At 46.2% G+C, this 21,480-nt stretch overlaps 1 pseudogene; it reads left to right on the plus strand.

Moving 5' to 3' along the window:
* The first annotated feature begins 10,171 nt into the window (after nt 1–10,171).
* Nucleotides 10,172–17,982, plus strand: LOC127670146 (GTPase ERas-like; annotated as a pseudogene).
* The last annotated feature ends 3,498 nt before the right edge of the window (nt 17,983–21,480 follow it).

Genomic DNA, 21,480 nt, shown 5'->3' on the forward strand with positions numbered 1-21,480 from the left:
GCTGCCGTCTGGAAGCTGACAGCCAGTTGGCGGCTCCACCAGGCCAGAACGCTAGTTTTTCTCCAAAGGCTCGCGAATCGCTCACCTTTGATTCCACTCATTCACGTCTTATTCACGTTGTGCAGAGCAGTTCCTAATCTCGGAAGGCCTTGATAAGCCACCTGCTGCCCGGGCAATCTTTTCTTGTTTGGTTTTTCGAGACAGGGTTTCGTATTGCCTTTGCCTCCCAAATGCTGGGAGTGTGCTGCCATCCCTGACTCCCGGCCCCAGGCAGTCTTTATTAAAGCTGAGAGTTTGGTTGGCTGGGCTCTGAAAACTATAGGCTGTGACTACTGTTTGCCCAAGTGGTAGACATCAGGCAAATTTGCTTTTACCAATCTCCCTTATTCAGTTTCTCGTCTGGATTGTTGGGTGGGTTCTGCTTGGACCAGCCTCAAGCTGCCCTCCCCAGATACCGCAGATTTCTCTCTCCATCCAGTTCCTTACCAAGCCACTCCAGATCCGCTGGGACTTGAAATTGAGGCTCTAGGAAGACCCAGGAGTGTGCTCAGAATCCCTTGAGGACATCTCTCAGGAGTAGCTTCTTAGGGCTTGTTTTTCTACTTCTGTTGCACCATCTCAGGCCAGGCTCCATCCCTCAGAGTGTGCTGTGGACATTTAGGGACTTTCTCAATATATTTCCTATAAGGTTGTGTGCGTGCGTGTGCCTATCTGTGTGTGTGTGTGTGTGTATCACAATTCTAATTATAAACCACATATAGCAGCTCACACCTATAACTCCAGACTTCAGGACACTGAGTTCTGAGACCAGCCTGAGCTACCCCAGGCCACCCCATTCTACAGTATGAGACTATCTAAAAATAAGACAAATCTAATTATAACCCAGGAAATTATCCACTTATATGGTTTCTAAAAACTAATTTGACTTTAAATGATAGGCAGAATCTTTTTAAAAATACTTCTTAACTATGTATCAAAGACAGTTTCAACTATTTTCAAAGCAATCTCTAATATATAAAATGAAATGCATAAACCACTTACTAAGTAAAAGCCTAAGAAAATTAATTTCTAAATTGGTACAGTGGCATATACCTGTAGCTGCAGCGCTTGAGAAGCAAAAGCAGGGAGATCATGAGTTCAAAATCACCGTTGGCCAGTCTGCAGAAGACTCTGTCTCAAAAAAAAAAAAAAAAAAAAGGTAAAGCTAAAGCTATCATTACATTAGTTGTATTCCTCCTGTCCGTCCTCACCGCTGCTCGCCCTGCTGACACCCATTAATTTTTCAGAAGGCTGTGACTCACTAACTTTTGAACACACCACCACACTGTTTCAGAACATGAAGGCAATTTAAAAAAAAAAAAAAAACAAGATAGAGTAATAGTCTGGTTGGCAACACAGTGTAGACAGGAAAACAGCAGGAACTGCCACACTGTAAATTATAAGTGGAGCCCGATCTGGGAATATGTGAGGGGTTGCACCTCTGACTGAGTCCCTTTGTAAGACAGAACCAGTTTTCTTGGGAAAAGCCCTGAATCCCATCTTTAACTAAATAGACAGAATTAGCACACTAATAATAAAAGGTAGCCACATGCACTTTCCCTCGGAGCCAGGTGAGGTGATAACAGCTCTCTGACCTCTGGACTTACACTCTAACTCTGATCCATTGACTATCTTCAGAGAGCCAATCGGTGCTCACTAGAGTAAACCGCCCAGGCTTGTGCTGTTCCGTTTTTTCCCTAGCTGGCAAGGGTGATGAGCCCCCACAGGCCTTGTTCAAGTCAGGCTGGATGGCATATGCTCAGATGCTTCCAGCACTTGAGAAACTGAAAGAGGAGGATTGCAAGTTCCAGGCCAGCCTGACCCTGCCTAAAAATTCAGTCCTGGAGGGGCCTGAGACATATCTCAGCAATTAAAAGCATTTTGTGCTCTCACAGAGCATCTAGGGTTTCCTCCCAGCACTCACAAGGCAGCTTACCACCCTTTTGTAACTCCAGTCCCAGGGAATCTAATGCCTGGTTATGGCTTCTGGGGTCAAGCAGTGTTAAGTCTCAAACCCTGGGACAAATGATAGCTGAGGTGCCAATTTAACATATCAAAGCTGACAACAGCCAGGTTCCCCCTGTAACCCTCTGGCCCTGCCTTTAACAAAGTCCTCCTGGTCTGCATACACTCCACCCCATACCAGGCTTCCTACCCAAAACTTCTCCAACTCAGGGTTTCCCCAGTTGCCCCTCCTTACCTAATCCAACCATTTTGGTTACCCTTCTTTGGGGTTCCAGGCCTGCTGCATCTGGTTTCCCTCTGTTCCCTCTCCCCCTCCGTCCCTTCTACGCTTTGCTCAGGGTTATGAACACTCTGGACTCCCTCAGATGTCCCAGCCTCTGGGTATGCTGTCCCTTTTATCTACTTATAAACTTTCTTCTCCAACATACCTAGGAACAAGTATGCCCTTTTCTTGTATTTATCTTCTTAGTCAACCAGAATTTATCCAGTCTATGTACATATATGCAGACAAATCATTCATACACATCTTTCTTGGTTTTGCTTTGGGGAATGTTGTATGTATGTATGTATGTATGTATGTATGTATATTTGCTTGTTTGTTTTCCAAACAGAGTTTCTCTGTGAATCCCTGGCTATGCTAAAGCTTGCTCTGAAGTGTTGGGGGATGTTTTTGTGCAGGATGTATTCAACTGCTCATGTCTGTATCCAGAAGTCTGGTTGTAGTCCAGACTTGGATACTGACATTTTTTTAGGAAACATCCCGCTGAGTCACTATTTTGTAAAATGTTGTTCTCCATCACCTGATTGGTCAAATGAAGAGCTGAACAGCCTATAGCTGGGCAGGAGATGAAAAGACAGGACTTCTGAGACTGAGACTATGAGGACCATAATGGGCCACGGGGTTGGGAAGTAGTCTAATGCCAGCATTGTGAAGTTAGAATAGCTCAGAACCTGCCCAGTGCCTGAAGCTTATTAATAAATATATGTCTTTGTGTCATTCAAAGCAAGAGCAGACATAGAGCAGCCATTACTTTTGATAAGGCTAACCTAGAACTCACAGATCTCCCTACCTCTGCCTCCTGAGTAAAAATAAGTATACATTTTTTTTTAATGAAGCTGGGCTAGGGGCTGAAGAGATGGCTCAGTAGTTAAAAGCATAGGTTCTTGTAGAAGATACAGGTTCAATTACCAGCACCCCCATGTTGGCTCACAACCATCTATCAATCTAATTTCAAGAAATTGGATGCCCTCTTAAGGCCTCCGTGGGCACCAGATACATATCCAGTGCACAGACATACACACAGACAAAACATCCAGACATGAAATTAAAAATAGTGTTTGTTTTTTTCTTTAATGTAGAGCTTTGCATAGTGGCACACATGCCTTTAGTTCCAGCACTCAGGAGACAGAGGCAGGCAGATCTCTAAGTTCAAGGCCAACCTGGTCTACACGGAGAAACCCTGTGTCAAAAAAAAAAAAAGAGAGAAAGTATTAGAAAATGTATGATGGAGACAGAGGTCAATTGGTAGAGCATTTGCCTAGAGTACAGCAAACCTTGGGCTTCAGTCCCCTGTACCACAGAAAACCAGGCTTGGCAGCACAGGTCAATAATTCTAGGACTCAAGGAGATGGAGACAGAAGGATACAGAATTCATGTTCATTCTTGGTTATAGCTGGTTGAAGCAGGAAGCCAGCCTGAGACACACCATGAAGCTCTCTAGTGGGCCCGAGCATGGCAAACAAGAAACTGGCAGGCCTTGCCCTTTCTTCTTTCTTCTACATTATAGATTACATTCCTAAAACTAGCCACCAAAATTCATTTCCATATTTGGCCAATTCCTCCTCCTGATGCTGGTCACCAACATTCAGCTATCAAAATACTGAAGTGTAGCTGTCAAAGGCCCCCTTTTGGCTCACCTGATTAACCTGTCCAATCAGAATTAAACATCTCATCCTAACATGGAGTTTCCCCTTTTCCCTTTATCCCTTTCTGCAGTCCTTTGTTCCATGGGGCAAATATCCCTTCCCCCTCTCCCTCATCGTGTGTCTCCCATATTTGTTTCTCAGTCCCTTCCCTTTGTCCTGCTGGAGCAAATAAATGTCCCCTGGGCTGAGAACTTGGTCTTGATGTGTCCTGTGTTGATTCTGATCCCTTACACTAAATCCTGCCAAAAGAAGGAGGAAGAGGAGGAAGAGGAAGAGGAGGGGAAGAGAAAAAGCAGGAGGAAGTAGAAAGATGTATCTGTCAGTGTAATTCTTACCATACAAGCAAGAGGACCCCAGTTTGGATCCCCAGAACCTATGTAAAAAGTCAGGTATAGTGGCATGTCCCAGTTATCCAAGTTCTGGGAGGGAGAGAGACAAGAGGAACCCTGAGGCTTGATAGCCAGTCATCTAGACCAATCAGTGCTGTCCAGGTTTAGCAAGAGACCCTGTCTTGCCGGGCATGGTGGTGCACGCCTGTAATCCCAGCACTTGGGAGGCAGAGGTAGGCAGATTTCTGAGTTCGAGGCCAGCCTGGTCTACAGAGCAAGTTCCAGGACAGCCAGGGCTACACAGAGAAACCCTGTCTCAGGGAGTGGGGGGGGGGGGGGGGGGAGAGACTCTGTCTCAAGAAATACAGTGGAAAAGAAATTGAGGAAGTCACTTGACATCAAACTCTGACCTCCAAACACACAGTGTGAGTGAGCTCACACGCGTGTGCGTGTATACACACACACACACACACACTTAGACACAGGCAAGAAGGGAAGGAGTTGTCTATAAAAGATTTTCATTGGAAAAATTACCTGATCCAAATTGGAGTTATTTATTTAGTTTGCTTTTAATAGTTCTGGTAACTGAATCCAGAACATCGTTCATGCTAGGCAAGAGTTTAAGCACTAAGTTTTATTTATGCTCAGCCCTCTTCTTACTTTTTATTTTGAGACAAGGTCTTACTAAGTTACCCAGGCTGTCCCTCCACTCATTCTGTAGTCAAGGCAGGCCTTGAACTTTCCATCATCTGGCCTTGGGCTCTAGACTAGCCTGCCTGTTCTATGAGGCCTGACATCTGAATGGCTTTAAAAGGAAATTCTCTCCCAGCATTCAGGAGGCTGAGGCAGAATAATTTCCTGGACTTCAAGGCAAACCTGGGCTACAGAGTGAGTTGGAGGCCAGACTGAGTTATAGTGAGATACCCGAATTCAACCAAGAAAGGAAGAAACTGTCTAAGTAACTTGGAGCTCGGGTGGTTGGCAGAAATGGAGGACATGAGAAACCTGATCTACAGACTTCGGTGAGGAAATGTCTCTGTACAGGTCTCACTACAGGGCACCCGGTTCCCACTCCACCTTCCAGGAAGTAAGCTAAGGGGTCACAGTTGCCAACGACGCCTTCCTTCTGGGTCATGTAACTGTGTCAGCAGGAGATATCTAAGGAGACATTTGTGTCCCACCAGTTGGTTATCAGATGCTTGAAATAAAACCACTCCTCCACCCCACAAAATTGGAATTTCCTCATGACATCATCATGCTGAGAGAAGTCTGAACCTGGTACAGCTAGATGAACTTGTCGCTGGGAAAGAGGCATCACCCAGTGATGCTTGTCAGACAACCATATAGGAGCGACTGGAGCAGACACTGATGCTGGGCGGGACCACACCTTGACCTGGGTTGTTTAGCTGTACCTGCCTCTTGCCTTCTATTTAAATCTGAATTTCATGTCAGGACTCAGAAGAGGAGTTTGGGGAGGGAGATGGGGCAGGAGTCCTCTCTGTTCCACAACCCAGCATGGTCACTTTGAATAAAGGTTTCCCTCTGTGTCTCCCTCTCCCCCTTCCCTCTCCCCTCACCCCTCTCTTTCCCACCCCTCTCCCTCCCCCTTCACCATCTTTAGGGGAGGAAAAGACAGGGTCTTACTATGTAGCCCTGGCTGTCCTGGAACTTGCTATGTAGACCAGGCTGTCCTGGAATTCACTCTGTAGATCAGGTTGGCCTGGAACTCAAAGATCCACCTGCCTCTGCCTTAGCGCTAGCTGCCACTACTGCCCGGCTCCTTTTTCTTTTATTGTTACTTTGTCTCTTTAGAACAGAACCTGGGATCTGATAACCCTAACAACCACAGTAACTTGTAAATGGTACACAGTTCTGTTTACTGGGATGAAAAAGAGACTGCTAATATGCTTATGGAAGTGTTTCCTTATCTGAAAGTGCATAAATATTTCTAAATATATTTTTTCAAGCCATAGAGATTTGGGGGTTACGATAGCATAATCCAGCAAAAGCTGATGAATACAAGTGACTAAGACTGCTGAGTCCTGGGAGACATCAGCCTGGAGCGGAGCCAGCAGGAAGAGAACAACAAAGGATGCAGAACACTAACCCAAGTCCCAGGATGATGTCTTAAAAGGCGCTGACTTAGCCAGCCCTGAGGCTGCTGGGCCTCTGAACGGTTCATTCCTTTATGTAATAAATTCCTTGCAGTTTTAATGGTAAATCTTGGGTTCGTTGGAAGGTTTCTGTTACTTAAAGTCAAAAGTGTCTTGACTAAAACAGACAGATGATCTGGACAAATGTAAAATCCTGACACGTGGCAAAGCAAGAGTTAGCCTGGAAAATGTCAAGGTGACTAATGGGAGCCCATTGCTGCAGGGCATGGGCCTCGAGCTTTGGGAAGAAAATAATAAAATAATAATATTATATGCATAATATTATATACTTTTATTTTTATTTATTTATTTATTTATTTTGGATTTGGTTTTTTCGAGACAGGGTTTCTCTGTGTAGCCCTGGCTGTCCTGGAACTCACTCTGTAGACCAGGCTGGCCTCGAACTCAGAAGTCCGCCTGCCTCTGCCTCCCAGAGTGCTAGGATTACAGGTGTGCGCCACCACCACCTGGCTATTATTATATACTTTTAAATAAATATAAATATTTATTTAAAATATATAAATATGTATTTAAATATATACATTTAATATATATTTAAAATTTATAAATATAAATTTAATATTTAATATATAAATATATTAAATATATAAATGTATAGATACATAATATATAATATATATTATTATATATAATAATAATACATATGTGTATACATATACATATATATATAGCCAACTTGTAATCCCATCACTGTGGAGGTTGAGGGTGAGTTAGGAGGATCCCAATAAGCTCCAGGTCCTGGGCTACAGATATATACATATTACCTGTATGTCTTAGTCAGGGTTTCTATTCCTGCACAGACATCATGACCAAAAAGCAAGTTGGGGAGGAAAGGGTTTATTTACACTTCCACATTGCTGTTCATCACCACAGGAAGTCAGGACTGGAACTCAAGCAGGTCAGGAAGCAGGAGCTGATGCAGAGGTCATGGAGGGATGTTCCTTACTGGCTTGCTTCCCCTGGCTTCCCAGCTTGGTTTTTGTTTGTTTGTTTGTTTGTTTTTTGTTTTGTTTTGTTTTGTTTTTCCGACCACTGCCTAGCTTCAGCCTGCTTTCTTATAGAACCCAAGACCACCAGCACCACCCACAATGGGCCCTCCCCCTCGATCACTAATTGAGAAAACGCCTTACAGCTGGATCTCATGGAGGCATTTTCTCACCTGAAGCTCCTTTCTCTGTGGTAACTCCAGATTGTGTCAAGTTGATACACAAAACTACTCAGTACAATTGACCCCTTATCAACTTGACAAACATGTAACTATTAAGCCTCAACCCCTACTTTCTAATTCCTCCCCAAGATCTAAACAACTAGCCGGGCAGTGGTGGCACACGCCTTTAATCCCAGCACTTAGGAGGCAGAGGCAGGCAGATTTCTGAGTTCGAGGCCAGCCTGGTCTACAGAGCGAGTTCCAGGACAGCCAGGGCTACACAGAGAAACCCTGTCTAGGAAAAAAAATCTAAATAACTTTAAGAGTCCCACAGTCTTTACATATTAAAAGTTCTATCCCTTTAAAATATCCAATATTTTTTAAAATTCAAAGTCTTTTTAAAATTCAAAGTCTCTTAACTGTGCGCTCCACTAAAATACCTTCTTACTTCAAGAGGGAAAAAAATATCAGGGCACAGTTACAATCAAAACAAAATCAATCTCCAACTGTCCAATGTCTGGGATGCACTCACAATCTTCTAGGCTCCTCCAAGGACTTGGGTCACTTCTCCAGCTCTACCCTTTGTAACACACAGCTTGTCTTCTAGGCTCCAGCTGCCTGTACTCCACTGCTGCTGATGTTCTTGGTGGTCATCCCATGGCACTGGCATCTCCAAAACTGCCGTCTTCCACTGTAACTAGGCTTTACCAATAGCCTCTCATAGGCTCTCTTCATGGTGCCAAGCCTCTGCTCCTATGCATGACCCCTTCAAGTCCTGAGCCATCAATTGCAACTGAGGCTGTACCTTCACCAATGACCTTCCACAGCCTCTCACAGTGCCAAGCCTCAGCTGCTCTTCATGACCCCTTCATGCCTTCAAAACCAGGACCACCTGGGTGACTCTGACACAGTACCAAGTCCAGCCACAGCAACTGTGGCTATCTCTGGGACGCAGCCTCTGTGCTCTCAGAAAACACTTCCCAGAAGATTTCACCTCAGGGATGCTGGTCTCTTCTTTATCACAGCTAATTTCTTAGCTCCAGCTAACCAGCATCCATAGTTCCAGTAACGCAAAGGTTTGCTTTAGTGGTTCTGGTATCTTGTTAACCACAGCTGATTCTTCAGCCCCAGCTAACCAAAACCACAGAATCTTCACAATCAAAACATGGCCCTGATAAGAGTCTTTAATCTTCCCTCTGAAATTTCATAAGCCAGACCTCCATCTTCTGAACTGTTCTCAACATTATCTTCCAAGCTCCTACACAACATTCCACAGAGCTCTTAACACCGAATGAATCTTCTAGCCCACAGTTCCAAAGTCCTTCCACAGTCCTCCCCAAAACATGGTCAGGTTGTTATAGGGAGCACACTACTATGCTGGTACCAATTTGTCTTAGTCAGTGTTTCTATTCCTGCCCAAACATCATGACCAAGAAGCAAGTTGGGGAGGAAAGGGTTTATCCAGCTTACACTTCCACATTGCTGGTCATCACCAAAGGAGGTGAGGACTGGAACTTAAGCAGGTCAGGAAGCAGGAGCTGATACAGAGGCCATGGAGGGATGTTTCTTCCTGGCTTGCTTCCCCTGGCTTGCTCAGCCTGCTCTCTTATAGAACCGAAGACGACCAGCCCGGGATGGTACTACACCCACAAGGGTCTAGGCCCTTCCCCCTTGATCACTAATTGAGAAAAATCCAGCCTTACAGCTGGATCTCATGGAGGCATTTTCTCAACTGAAGCTACTTTCTCTGTGGTAACTCCAGCTTGTGTCAAGTTGATATACAAAACCAGCCAGTACACTATATGTATACATATGTATGCATGTATAATTTTTAACATATATATACACATATATATAATCTCCAACATAGACCATTTATATATACATGTTTTTATATATTATATCATTTTGGCTTACATGTCATAAACAAAGCCCTGTAATATTGTTGGATGTCAATGTTTGTGGAAACCTGCTCCTTAGAGGGGCACTACCAACAGGCAAGCATGTATATAAAGAAAGTGGCAGACACTAGTTAACGTCTTTACTACATGTCTTCTTCCCCTGCACCCACCAGAGTGAATGTATAGAAGCTCCTGATGCTTGTAACATAATATCCAAATCTGCTCCTCTAATCCAGAGCTTAGGAACATAAAAACAAGCAGGTGTTGTGTCTCTATCTAGTTGAAATGTGACATTTTTTTGAACAAAAACTGAGGGCCAGATTTGGTAGCACACACTTACAGGCCAGGACCTCTCAGCACTTAGGAGGTAGAAGCAGAAGGATCAGAAGTTCCGGGTTAGGCTGGAGAGATGGCTAAGCAGTTAAGAGCGCTGAGTGCTCTTCCAGAGGTCCTGAGTTCAATTCCCAGCAACCACATGGTTCAATTCCCTCACAACCATCTATAATGGGATCTGATGCTCTCTTTTAGTGTGTGTCTGTAGAGAGCAATGGTGTACTCATACAAATAAAATAAATGAATCTTTAACAAAAAAGAAGTTCCAGGTTATCCTCTGCTTTCTGAGTTGAGGCCAGTCTGATCTACATATGACTTTTGTAGTTTGTTTATTTGACAAACAAACAAAAAGCCAGAATGACCATGGGCATTATTACTGAGCTTCATACTGAGAGCGTGGGTGGTACAGGATGACCACCGTTCTTAGGCTTGTAATTATTCTGGGTGCAGGAAGCATCGATTGCTTCAGTCTCCCGGAAGCTGTCCGCTGTTATCATTTCCCAAGGATCTTGGCTTTCTCATCCAGAATGATCCTTTAATTACAACCATGGACCCTGGCAACATGTGGCAAATACGTGTCAAGCTTCTCCCCCCACCCCCCACAGAGACTTAGGAACACAAAGACTGTTCTTCAACAGCCACGGTCCCCTTTCACCCAGGCTGGCTGCTCCTTGGTTACACAACACTCTTGAGAGCACGGACAGCCTCTGTGGTTCCAGGCAGCCTCACGGGGCAGCCATCATATGTGTAATTCTGTTCTCTGCAGGCATAATTACTAATGAACAATCTAGATGTCCCAAGTTATTCCCTCCGTGGGTCTGTCCCAAGACTAACTTTTACCTGGTCATGCCTGTGACTCAATGCATTTCTCAATTTCCAGACTCTCTTTGTTTCAGGCAAGCAACCGTTGTATCCCTTGCCACAAACCACAACTCTCTCTCCTCCCATCTCCTGCTTATTTAGCCAATTCTTTTTTAAGCTCATGTCTTGCTTATAGAAAGAATCTTGCCTAGCACAGTGGTCCATACCTCTAATCCCAGCACTCAGGAGGTAGAGGCAGGTGAATCTCTGTGAGTTTGAGTCCAGCCTGGTCTACAAAGTGAGTTCCAGGATAACCAGGGCATTCAGGAGGTAAAGGCAGGTAGATCTCTGTGAGTTTGAGTCCAGCTTGTTCTACAAAGTGAGTTCCAGGACAGCCAGGGCTAGGTAGACAGTTTATCAAAAATCAATCAATCAATCAATCAATCAATCAATCCTGTCACATGCATTTAAAAGCAGCCAAGACTAGTGAAAAAAATATCTAATGTAGCTCAGGCTGGCCTCAACTCAGTAAGTAGCAGAGGCTAACCCAGAACTTCTAATCTTCCTGCTTCTACTTCGTAAAGGTTGAGAGGTGCTGGCCTCTAAGTATGTGCTACCAAGTCTGGCCCTCAGCTGGCTCAAACCGTATGTTACTTGGTGATTTATCTGATTTCCGAGGGGCTGAAGGACTCACCAGCAGGCCGCAAAACAGATGGCACTGTGTTTTGTTCCTGGTACTATTACTCAATAAATCTATTTGTTTCCTTTTGTTCTTTTTAAAAATTTCAAAAAAATTTTTGTTTTGAGCCAAGATCTCCTGGAAGCCAGGCTGACTGAGAACTAACTCACTGTGTCAGAACTTCTGCTCCTCCCAATCCTCTTCTCCAGCGATAAGATCAGAGAGACAGGAACCACCACTCCCATTTGAGTTTTGTTTTGCAGCACTGAGGACTTTGTGCTTGCAAGACAAACTATTCACTGATCAAACTACATCCTCAGCCCATATTAGTCCTTTTTTTTGTTGCTTTGTTTTGTTTTGTTTTTTGGAGACAGGGTTTCTCTGTATAGCCATGGCTGTCCTGGAACTCACTCTGTAGATCAGGCTGGCCTCGAACTCAGAAATCTGCCTGCCTCTGCCTCCCAAGTGCTGGGATTAAAGGCGTGCGTCACCACTGCCCTGGCTTTAGTCCATTTTTGAAAAAAATATATTGTAAGAGATATATTGTTCTTGTAACAGACAACCTTCCTTCCACCAAACTCACCACATCTTGATTTTGTTGCAGGAAACAAAATGCTCATGTCTCTCTCAGAGTGCATGTCAAATATACGATTTGGTTTGGCTCCTTACTTCTCTGAGTTGTCTGTCTTGAGTGAAGAGGGCACAATGTCTTTCTTGGTTTCATGGTAGGAAGAGGAGAGAAACAAACTAATTGTGTGTGTGTGTGTGTGTTTTGTGTGTGTGTGTGTGTGTGTGTGTAGGGAGGGAGGGAGGGAGGGAAAGAGAGAGATAGTTGGATGGGTGGATGGACAAATGAATGGGTGGGTGGATGATGGATGCATATGGATAGATGGATGATGGATGGATGGATGGATGGATGGATGGATGATAGAGAGGTGGTGGACACATTTTATATATATATATGTTGTTGTTGTTCAAGACAGGGCTGGCCTGAAATTCACTATGTGGATCAGGTTGGCCTCAAGCTCTTAGAGATCTGCCTGCCTCTGCCTCCCAGTTGAGATAGAAAGTCACACACCATCACATTGGGCCCAAAAAATGTCATCTACAGGGTAGCTGTCCCCATCTCTCTCTCTCTCACACACACACACACACACACAAATACAGGGGAGACTAGAAAAGACAACAGGCTCAGGACAGCAGTTGAGTCAAAGAAGGTAACCAGCATGGTAACCAGAATGGTAACCAGGAGTTTCGTTTTTATAGTCTGTTATTATAAAACAGAAAATCATCCAGAATTATCAATGACTCTCGCTGGGACTGTATAGACGGCAAGGCTTGAGGAAGGCCGGAAGTCCAAGTTGGCTGCTTAGAAATGGGGGCCTGAGCAGGGCGGTGGTGGTGCATGCTTGTAATCCCAGCACTCTGGGAGGCAGAGGCAGGCGGATTTCTGAGTTCGAGGCCAGCCTGGTCTGTAGAGTGAGTTCCAGGACAGCCAGGGCTACACAGAGAAACCCTGTCTTGAAAAAAAACAAATCCAAAAAAACCAACAAAAAAAACCCAAAAGAAATGGGGGCCTGGAAGTCAGCCATGAAAAATGAGCTGGCCATTGCCTTGGGCAGTGGGAGCTAAAGAAGAGGAGGCCGCCTAGAGCTGTGGTTCTCAGCCTTCCTAAGGCTCCCAGCCTTTAATACAGTTCCTCGTGGTGTCCAACTCCCCAACCATAAAAATTACCTTCGTAGCCACTCCATAACTGTGATTTTGCTACTCTCATGAATCATAATGTAAATATCCGTGTTTTCTGACAGTCTTAGGGGATTCCTGCACAAAGGTTTTCGGACCCCCAAAGGGCTCACGACCCACAGGGCGGGAACTACTGACCTAGAGGAAACCATCATGGGATGAGAAGGGCAGGGAATGGAATCCTGAGGAGCCCCTGTATTCTGGAAGGCTAGAGAAGAGGAGACCATGGAGGGCTGTGAGGAACGCTCACATCTTAGAAGCCATAGGGGATTTTAGAAGGGGACAGTCACCCCTGTACACAGCTGGCTCCCCTGCTTAGGTGGCTGCTGAGCTTCTCTCTGTTAGTGAAAGACTCCGGAATCCTGGGAAATCCTCACTCAAGACTTGGGATAGGACAATGCCCCCAAAAAATTCATGAGAGACCAGACCATTCTTGATGCAAATACACGTGGTTTAATTCTCCAGTGCCCTGGGCCAGAGGAGTTCGACCCCTGCACAGCTGCTGCTGGGGTTTTTTAAAGAAACAGACCATAAAGAAAAAGGGGAGGGGATGCTTAGGCTGTGATCTATGTTGTAAGGAATGGGGAGATCGGGGCAATTCATGGCTCAGCGGAAGGTTACAGGTTATCCTGGCAAACACTGTTACTTTGAGTGGGGATGGAGCACTGGTCCTTGAAGCAAGGGGAGTGCTCTTCCTTGAAGCTAGAGGGAGTGCGGAGGGAGTGCCGGTCTTTGAAGCTGACAGAATGTTATCTTAAGGTTGACAGTTTTCTAAGTTGCACTGTGTCTAGGCTAATTGTTAGTGGTCTCTCATTAGTAAGTCTAAGACTGTGCTCACCACCCCTCCTTTCCGTTCCTCTTGCTAATGTCTGGTTTGGTTGTGGTCCCGTGACTCACAGTAATAGAAGGGGAGTTGGGAGAGAGTCTTCTGGGAAAGGTTTTCTTGCTTCTGTGGGAGCCCTGTGGGAAGAGGCCCTCTCTCCCTTCTTCACTTGGGCATGGTTGTGCCATTCACTAACCACAACCTTTCATGCCTAGAGAAGAGGACCCTGTGGGTGACAGGAGTAATGTCTACAGTGAGGACCCAAAGTGAAGAACCTTGCCTCTGATGATGCTCGAGGGTTCTGAGGATATTTGATCATACAGTGAACCCTGAGATTGTGTCTCCAGGTGTGGCTCAGCCTTTAGCTCATATCTTTAATCCCTCCGGCTGGAATATAGACATGCCCTTAGTGAATACTTTTCTTTCTTTCTTTCTTTCTTTCTTTCTTTCTTTCTTTCTTTCTTTCTTTCTTTTCTTCCTTCCTTCCTTCCTTCCTTCCTTCCTTCCTTCCTTTCTTTCTTTCTTTCTTTCTTTCTTTCTTTCTTTCTTTCTTTCTTTCTTTCTTTCTTTCTTTCTTTTTCTTCCTTCCTTCCTTCCTTCCTTCCTTTCTTCCTTCCTTCCTTTCTTTCTTCCTTTCTTTCTTTCATTTACTTATTTTATGTATGTGAGTGAAAGACTCCCAAATCCCAGGAAACCCTCAAGTCTTGGGATAAGACGACAGCCCAAAACTTCAGGAGAGACCATTCTTGATGCAAACACACGAGGTTTATTTATCCAGTGCACTGAGGTCGAGTTTGTGTCCTGTGCAGGGGCAGAGGAGTTTGACCTCGCGCAGCTTCAGTCGGGGTTTTTAAAGAAGAAAACTACAAAGAAAAGGGGTGGTTTAGGCAGTGATCTATGTCATAAGGAATGGGGAGATCAAGCGGCAATTCATGGCTCAGTGGAAGGTTACAGGTTATCTCGGGCGAACATAGTTTCTTTGAGCAAGGTGCCAGATATCTCAGGAATGCGGGAGCTAGTCCTTGGAGCAGGGAGGGAGTGCTATCTTAAGTTTAATGGTTTTCCAGCCTGAGAGCAGAAAAAACAAGTTGCTCTGTGTTTAGGCTAATTGCTAGGGGTCTAAAAATCTTGAGTTGGGGTCTCTCACGAGTCACTATCTTCAGACATACCAGAAGAGGGCATGTGATCCCAATACAGATGGTTATAAGCCACCATGTGGTTGCTGGGAATTGAACTCAGGACCTCTGGAAGAGCAGTCAGTGCTCTTAACTGCTGAGCCATCTCTCCAGCCCAGGACACATCTTTAATCCTAAACAGTGAAGGTAAAGTTAGTTTGTAGAAGGAACATCCATGTTTGAAAGTGATGTCTAACTGAGTAGAAAAGTGATGAATCAGAGAAAGATTTGACAAAATAGGACATGCCCAATATTCACAAGGACAGAGAGGAAAGGAAAGCTACTTAAGAGAGAGCAAAGCAGAGAGAGAGAGAGAGAGAGAGAGAGAGAGAGAGAGAGAGAAGCAGTTTTCTAGGAGAGTTTTGTAGAGACAGGTTGAAGACTCAGGTAAAGACAGAACAAGCCAGAGAATGAGAGGAAACCAGAAGATTATAACAGACTGCTAGAGTTAGTTTGGCACCAAATAGAGAGAGAAAAAATCAGAGACCGAGAGATTGAATCAGTCAACTTGGTGAGGAGTTAGAGCCAGAAGAGCTGAGTTCAACCATCCAGGACTTTTGTCAGGACCAATCCCAGGAATTTCTCAGCTAAGGACAAATGTCTAGGCCGCTGTTATTTTCCCACAAGGCGTTGCTATTTCCCAAGAACTACAATTCCCAGCGTTCCAGGAAATTTCCTGGTTCCTGGCAGGTGGGGTTTATAAGTTAATTTTGGTAATTACAAACCCTACTAATGTTATGCTTTATCTAAGCTACCCCTTGTCTTAGTTACTGTTCTATTTCTGTGAAGAGACACCATGGCCTAGACAACTCCTACAGAGGAAAGCATTTAATTAGGGACTTGCTTTCCATTTTAGAAGTTGGTCCGTGATCATCACGGTGGAAAGCAGACAGGCACGGAGCTAGAGCCGTAGCTGGGAGCTTTACACCCCGATCCGATCCCAAGCAGCAGGCAGCAGGCAGAGAGAGAAAGAGGGAGGGAAAGGGGGAAGAGGAGAGAGGGGGGGAGGGGAAGAAGAGGGCAGAGGGGAAGGGGAGGGGAAGGAGGGGGAGGAGAGGGGACTTGACACTGGCTTTTGAAACCTCAAAGCCCACCCCCAGAGACACACTTCCTCCAAAAGGGATGCAGCCAGGGGTTCTGCTTAACCTCAGGATTCATGGTCCATCAAATAAGCGAGGGGACATGGTCTCAGTGTGTGACTCTGCTCCGGCTCTGCCGTCTCCCACCGTTCCCCCTCCGCTCTGGGTACAGCAGAATCTCTCTCAAGAACTCTAGTATCCAGTTAAGGCTTTTTGATTTCATGGAGGCCTTGACTTCCTGCTTCATTAGACACCAAGAGTACTGAAAAGATCATTTAAAGTGCGTAGGGGAAAGAGAAGTGGTTAAGAACACCTTCTGTGATCCCTGGGCAGTCATCTCTCTCAGCGCGGGATTCCAGGGGCGCCTTCCCCGTCCTTGCCTTGCGCACTCGGGTCACTTAATTGAGTGCCAAGTCTGAGTGGGAAGCAGACCTTCTCGAGCTAGTCTCACCTGATTTCCCATTAGGGCTCACTCTCAACCCCTGCTCTTTACATCTCTTCCTTGAGCTACTGGGGAAGGGCGTGGCCGACAGAGTCTAGCATCTTGCCCCTTTGCTCCAGCCCACAATGCACCAGATCCCCCAGAGGAAAGCCATGAGGCTTGGGCACAGTGCAGAGATGCTGGCAGCGGCAGCTACCCGAGGACAAGGAAGTGGTGGTGGGTGCAAGCAATGTTGGTAAAACTGCTCTCACTATCCAGACGACTGATTCACCACTGCTTCCTGAAAGACCACGGGTTAGGATTCTTTCTAAGCTCCATCCCACAGTTACCTGGCAACAGCCCGGTATGCCCCGCCCCACAGTTACCTGGCAAAAGCCAGGTAGGTCTGACCCACTATAAAAGGGACTGCTTGAAGCCCGGCGGTGGTGGTGCACACCTTTAATCCCAGCACTTGGGAGGCAGAGGCAGGCGGATTTCTGAGTTCGAGGCCAGCCTGGTCTACAGAGTGAGTTCCAGGACAGCCAGGGCTACACAGAGAAACCCTGTCTCAAAAAAAACCAAAAAAAAAAAAAAAAAAAAAAAAAAAAAAAAAAAGACTGCGACTGTTTGCTCCTTCTCTTCCTGTCCCTCTCCCTCCCCCTCTGCTCCTATCTTTCCCTCTGGGCTCCTCCCTTCCCTCTCCCTTCCCCCCCCCTCTCCATATGGTCATGGCCGGCCTCTTTCTACTTCTCTTTTTCCTCCTCTCTACCTCTACCCTTAAATCCCCTCCCCATGCCCTAAATAAACTCTATTCTATACTATACCGTCGTGTGTCTGGTCCCTCAGGGGGAAGGGATGTCTCGGCATGGGCCCGTTAAGGCCCCCCTTCCCCTACACCTCCCATAGAACATATTCTCACATAGAACATATTCTCACAACTATTTCTCTTTTTATGATCACCACACCACGACCCCACTATCCAGGATTCCTACTGGAAGGAAGAGGCCTTGGACGACGGTGGCTACATTTTAAATGTGCTGGATACAGCCAGACAGGATATCCACCGGGCTCTGCGTGACCAGGGTGTGGCAGCTGGTGATGGTGTGCTGGGTGTCTATGTTCTTGATGACCCCTCGTCTCTGGACCAGCTGCAGCGGATACGGCCCACCTGGAAGCCTCACCACAAGCAGCCTCTGGTACTAGCGGGCAACACGTGTGACCTGGTGACCACTGCCGGAGATGCTCATGCTGCCAGAGCAGCAGTCCTTGCTCCCAAGATGGGGGCGCCCCCTTAGTGACGACCTCAGCCAAGATGCGGCAAGGTATGGAGGAAGCCTTTGCCCTGCTTGTCTGTGAGATTCAGAGGGCTCAGGAGGCTGGGGCTGCATCAAGCAAGAAGACCAGATGCCACAAAACCATGTGTAGCTGTGGCTGCTCTGTGGCCTGAAGATCTTAGTCCAGCAAATTGACCCTTGTCTCATGTCAAGGTGACAGTTCTCTTGTTATAAGATTCCCCTCCCCGGCCAAGTAAGTAACCACGGGCATCCTTTTATTTTTGGTGAGGAGTTAGGTGGTAACATGGGGTGTCCCTTGTTGGCTGTGTTCTGTGAAACTCTATGCAAAATTAAATAAATGTTCTCAGGATTCGAAACTTCCTCTATTCTATAAAACAAAAAACAAAAACCACTTTCTGTTCTTCCAGAGAAACAGAGTTCAATTCCCAGCACCTCACATTAGGTGGCGGCTCACCACTAACTATGCCTCTTGGGGTGGGAATCCCACTCCCTCTCAGGCCTCCACCACCTTGTACACGTACACGTAATGGCTACACTCACAAGGCACATAGGTATATGGATAAAAATAGAATAAAAATAGGCTGAGGGTTGGTCCATTGTTATGTACACAGATGCTAAATTTTTAACCCCATGATCTGGTTACTGTCCAGAGGAGTACATTCTCAGGTATACCAGCCTTTGGGGTGTAAATCTTGCTCTCCAATTTAAAGCTGATTGGTTAATAAAAGGCTAGGGCCTGTGATTGGGCAGTAGAGAGAGGAAGGCGGGACTTGAGGATCAAATGAGGGGGTCTCAGGAGAGAACAAGGGGAGAGCAGGAAAGAAGACAGAGAGGATGAGGCCATGGTGAGGATGTGGCAGATGGAACTACAGACTGATGGAAAAGAGAAGCAGCCTGGGCGAGCCTCAGACAGCAAGTAACAAGGGGCCTATGATTTGGATATAGACAAGAATAGCATAGAACCTGCCCAATCTAGACCTACAGCTTATAAATAAAACACCACATTTCTGAAGTAAAGTGTGGTGGTGCACACCCACCAACTCATTATTGGGGATGTGAAGACAGAGGATCAGGAGTTCAAGGGCATCCTTGGGGCTACACAGTGAGTTTGAAGCCAGCCTAGACTCAACAAGACCCTGTCTAAAAAAACAAAACAGGCTGAAGAGATGGCTCTACAGTTACGAGACCCACCTACTATTTTGCTTGGGTTTGTTTGGGTTTTGTTTTGTTTTGGTTTTTGTTGTTGTTGTTTTGACAGCCTTGGCTGTCCTGGAACTCATTCTGTAGATCAGGCTGGCACCAAACTCAGAGATCCACCTGCCTCTGCCTCCACCTCCAGAGAGCTAGGATTAAAGGCGTGTGCCACCACTACCCAAGGATAGTACTTGCTATCCTTGCAGATGACTCCAGTTCATTCCCCAGTCCCCACCCCGCACCCTCCAGCAGCTCCAGGAAACAGGAAATCTAGCATTTTCTGGTATCAGTTATTGGGATCATAAAAAGAGAAAGAGGTTTAGAGAATGGTATACGGCTGTGTGGGGGAAGGGCGTGCCCCAGTGGGCCCATGCCCAGGCACCCCTTCCCCCTGAGGGACCAGACACACACAGACATGGTATAGAGTAGAGTTTATTCAGGGCAGAGGATGGGAGTTAATGGGGTAGTGGAGGTAGAGATAGGCACACACACATACACACACACACACACACACACACACACACAGAGAGAGAGAGAGAGAGAGAGAGAGAGAGTAGAGAGGTGGAGGCCGGCCATGACCACTGGAGAGAGGGATGGGGGGAGGAGAGCCCAAGAGGGGCAGAGAGGTGAGAGTGCCAAGAGGCAAGAGAGATGAGAGAGGAGGGACTGAGCAGCCCCTTTTATAGTGGGCCAGGCCTACCTGGCTGTTGCCAGGCAACTGTGGGGAGGGGCATACCTGGCTGTTGCCAGGTAATTGTGGGGTGGAGCTTAGACAGAATGCTAACATCAGTCATCAGTTGCTCCCACATGTACACACATACATATGCTTTTAAACTGTCTGGTCTGCCTCCCAGATGCTGGGATTAAATGTTGGCATCACCATGCCCAGATGTTGTCTGTTGTTGTTGTTAATCTTTATTGTTTTTTTTTAAAGATTTATTTATTATATGTAAGTACACTGTAGCTGTCTTCAGACACACCAGAAGAGGGCATCAGATCTCTTTAAGGATGGTTGTGAGCCACCATGTGGGTGCTGGGATTTGAACTTATAACCTTGGAAGAGCAGTCAGTGCTCTTACCCACTGAGCCATCTCTCCAGCCCTTTGTTAATCTTTAAAACATTAAAACAAGCCCACGGACAGCAGACTGCAAAGCCCGCCATGTTCCTTGGGGCTCACCTTCCATGTGCTATATAGACTTGGAAGCAATGTCCACACTTTAACAATACTTACTTTGGTTCCATCAAAATGAGCATCCCCGCTGGGTGGTGGTGGTGCACACCTTTAATCCCAGCACTTGGGAGGCAGAGGCAGGCGGATTTCTGAGTTTGAGGCCAGCCTGGTCTACAGAGTGAGTTCCAGGACAACCAGGGCTACATAGAGAAACCCTGTCTCGAAAAAACCAAATAAAAAAAAAAAAAAGAGCATCCCCTGCGACTTAGAGGACATCCCCATCCCCAATTCTCCATCCTCTTGAAGGAGCTGGCGCTCCTGTGCCTGAAAGCCATGCCCGCCCCCTTTTCTTCACAATGGAAGACACAAAAGGAGAGAGAAACTACTGAGGGAACGGAACTAAAAATGAGACACTCAAACCCTTTCACTAGTTTGTGTTCTGCAAATTATGGCAGAAGTACCAGGATCATTTTCCAAAGACCTGGAAAGGGGGAAATAAAGAAGGTGATTATGGCTACCTAGGGCATGTAGGCTGTGAGGACCACCAGACAAACAAGGGCCCTTCCCTGGGAGCCAGGAGGGCAATGAAGGCTTTTCAGTGTCTGGTTACTCTGACCTCTGCACAGAAGGGAAGACATCAGGGCGAGGGGTGAGGCACTAGGGGGCGGATAGCAAATACCCCTTGAACACAGGGTGATTTAATACTTCCACTGGCCGTGCCGCAGATAAACTCACTTCTCCAAATCGCTAAACTTGGGTTTTTCCACCCATGTTTGCTGGTCTACACGACAACAGCAACATTTGTTGGTGGCCGGATTCGAAGACCAGTCCGCTAGGCAGCTAGCAAGGGAACACAAACAACGGGGCAGGATGTGACCATCAGGCCTGGGTCTTCACTCCTTTCCTGACCACAGGGCATGGGAGCTGGGGTTCCCTGGAGGGCTCGCTGTGGTCTTGGACCAGGCTGTATTTGTACCTTGGGCTGCTGGTTGTTCCTTCCATCTCAAATCTTTGGAAACCTTTGAATGTGATGGAAACATAGCCAGAGACCAAAGAGGCAGCCCGGAGCCTGTGGCTGGCTGGCTGGGTTTATTTTTAGGATTATAGGAGACCTCCTTCAAGCCTCTTGGTTTAGTTCTGAATCTCAGTTTCTCAAATGTGGGAGAGACAGGTCACTGCAGTCATAGGGAGGAAAGACCAGGACAGGAGTCTTCAGCTTGTGTTCCATTGATAAGCAGCAGACAGAAAGCACTTGGTACCATGCCTGGGGTATGTGCATGTTTG

The sequence above is a fragment of the Apodemus sylvaticus genome, chromosome 19 (assembly GCF_947179515.1).
Source record: "Apodemus sylvaticus chromosome 19, mApoSyl1.1, whole genome shotgun sequence".
Lineage (NCBI taxonomy): Eukaryota > Metazoa > Chordata > Mammalia > Rodentia > Muridae > Apodemus > Apodemus sylvaticus.